This window comes from Penaeus monodon, chromosome 5 (genome assembly GCF_015228065.2).
Source record: "Penaeus monodon isolate SGIC_2016 chromosome 5, NSTDA_Pmon_1, whole genome shotgun sequence".
Taxonomy (NCBI): Eukaryota; Metazoa; Arthropoda; class Malacostraca; order Decapoda; family Penaeidae; genus Penaeus; species Penaeus monodon.
This window is the reverse complement of record NC_051390.1, coordinates 31,077,485-31,079,984: the sequence shown is the minus strand read 5'-3', so window position 1 is coordinate 31,079,984 and position 2,500 is coordinate 31,077,485. Positions and strand designations below refer to the sequence as shown.

General features: G+C 39.7%; 1 protein-coding gene across 1 annotated transcript in view; it reads right to left on the bottom strand.

The window, feature by feature from the left end:
- Positions 1-1,709: 1,709 nt before the first annotated feature.
- Positions 1,710-2,500, bottom strand: part of LOC119573158 — a 45,811-nt gene continuing 45,020 nt past the window's right edge. Inside the window, exon 16 of the mRNA XM_037920227.1 lies at positions 1,710-2,500. This exon is cut by the window's right edge and continues 1,296 nt beyond it. The gene's annotated coding sequence lies outside the window, so the exon portion shown is untranslated.

Below are 2,500 nucleotides of genomic sequence, written 5' to 3'. Positions count from 1 at the left end.
AAAATTAAATTATATACATGGGTAGTACCTGTGCATAAGAACCAAGTTGTATGTCTTCGCGGCCCTACTGCCAGTTATCCTGTATGGAAGTGAAACTTGGATGCTATTGAGTGCCTTAAAGTTATGTCTTGATACCTATAGTAACAAGTCTCTTCGCCGGGTCATAGGTTACAGCTGGCAGAACCATGTGTTCAACCGACAGTTACACCGTGAGACGAGCGTAGGACCTGTTACTTGCACAATCCGCGACAGCCAACTCAGGCTATGGGCACCTAGCTCGTTTCCCCGTGGATGACCCTGCCCACCAGGTTGTCTCCTCCCGAGACAACCCTGCCTGGAGGATCTCTAGTGTTTGGAAATGAAGGGTGGATGTGGTTATGCGACATATATATGTATATATATATATATATATATATATATATATATATATATATATATATATATATGTGTGTGTGTATATATATATATATATGTGTATATATATATATATATATATATATATATATATATATATATATATGTATATATATATATATATATATATATATATATATATATATATATATATACACACACACATACACACTTACACACACTTACACACACACACACACACACACACACACACACACACACACACACACACACACACACACACACACACACACACACACACACACACACACACACGTTTCTGTGTGTGTGTCATATATATATATATATATATATATATATATATATATATATATATATATATATATATATATATATATATATATATATATATGATATGGCTACCATCAGGCGAACTCGACTGTGGCATTATTTACTCAGTCAGTGCCTGGGCGAAAGAATGCGAGGAGCAAGCTATTGCCCATGCAGCAGGCTCCCTCTCTCCGCGCAGCTGATGGATCCACAGGAACGGCATAGACCGATACGGTTTGGTGACCAGCGGCGTCGCAGGAGTTGCCAGAACGAGGTCGGAAGCGACAGCGTACTGCCTCAGGGACTCCTGCTCCGGATTTTTCCTCAGGGTTGGTTCCCGAAGCCTTTTAATCTCATAGATGCCATTAGGCAGTTGATTGTTTTGTATAGGGTGAACTCCCATAGTCTTTGACCATACACGGACCGAACTACAAAGCAGCAGTCGGCACCACTATCGTATTATGTATGCAAATATGCAAATCCATGTGTGTGTTCATGTACCCGCGCGCGTGCATGTGTGCTTATGAATGAACACTCATATGCACAGATTTGCATATATTTGGTGAGTCTAACGTAGATACGATGGTGGTATATATATGTGTATGTGTGTGTGTCCGACTTCATATAATCATCCAGAGACTCTTGCAGAGTCCCCTTCCAGCTGGACGGGGATTCAGCCGAACGACTGTTGCGGAGGCGAGGCCTCTCGCTATTACACCGGGTTCGCTCCCCACGAACAACTGCCGGTACTTCTGGAATTCCTTATGTGAAACTTGGCCCATTACGGGGGCAATGCACTGAATTTTGTTCAAGGTGTCTGGGTATCGTAAGATACAATAATGTCTAAAAGAAAAAAAAATGTTCGAAAAGATAGGATCATCATATTGTTTTTAGTCGAATGCCAAACATAGTTACTGCTCACCCCTTAGTTAAATAACCATTGAATTTTCCCCTTACTGCTTGAATGCGATTGTAACAACGCACAAGGGGAAACCAAATGAAACGTTTCCCTGTTGTATCTGTTTATTAATGATACATTAAATACAGAATAATTCGATATATACAATTTTATCCGTGTACAGCCCTATATACATTCATTATACAAATACAATGTTATTTGTAACAAATCACATAAAACGGTTATAACTAGAACCAGATGAATAAATGAAGACGAATGGTACAGATGAACTGTATCATTAAATACAATATCTGAGTAATTGTTAATAAGAGACCTCGAAAAAATAAGCAAATATAAAAGCAAAGAAGGGAGCCTAAAGCAGCTAGCATGTGAGATATTCAAGCTGCTAGTCAGGTTTTTAGCAGCAGTTGCAGCGTATGTCGTGCGAGTCCTAAACGAAGGAATGCGTGAGTGTCTATGCGCACGTGTGTGTGTGTGTGTGTGTGTGTGTGTGTGTGTGTGTGTGTGTGTGTGTGTGTGTGTGTGTGTGTGTGTGTGTGTGTGTGTGTGTGTGTGTGTGTGGGTGTGTGTGTGTATGTGTGTGTGTGTGTGTGTGTGTGTGTGTGTGTGTGTGTGTGTGTGTGTGTGTGTGTGTGTGTGTGTGTGGTGCGTACGTGAATGGGTGGGTAGGTCGATGGATGGGTGTGTATGTGCAGTTAATTTAATTTTGGAAAGATACTGAAAACAGATAAATAAAATTGTGACAGATGTTTTTCCGTTCTCAAAAAGAAAAAAAGTAAATGCTTTTAAATGCTCCATTACATCAGGAAAAGTTGTATCGTTTGTCATTTCGGAAATCAAATATATAAGATAGTATTGATAGTACTACAGAAAACC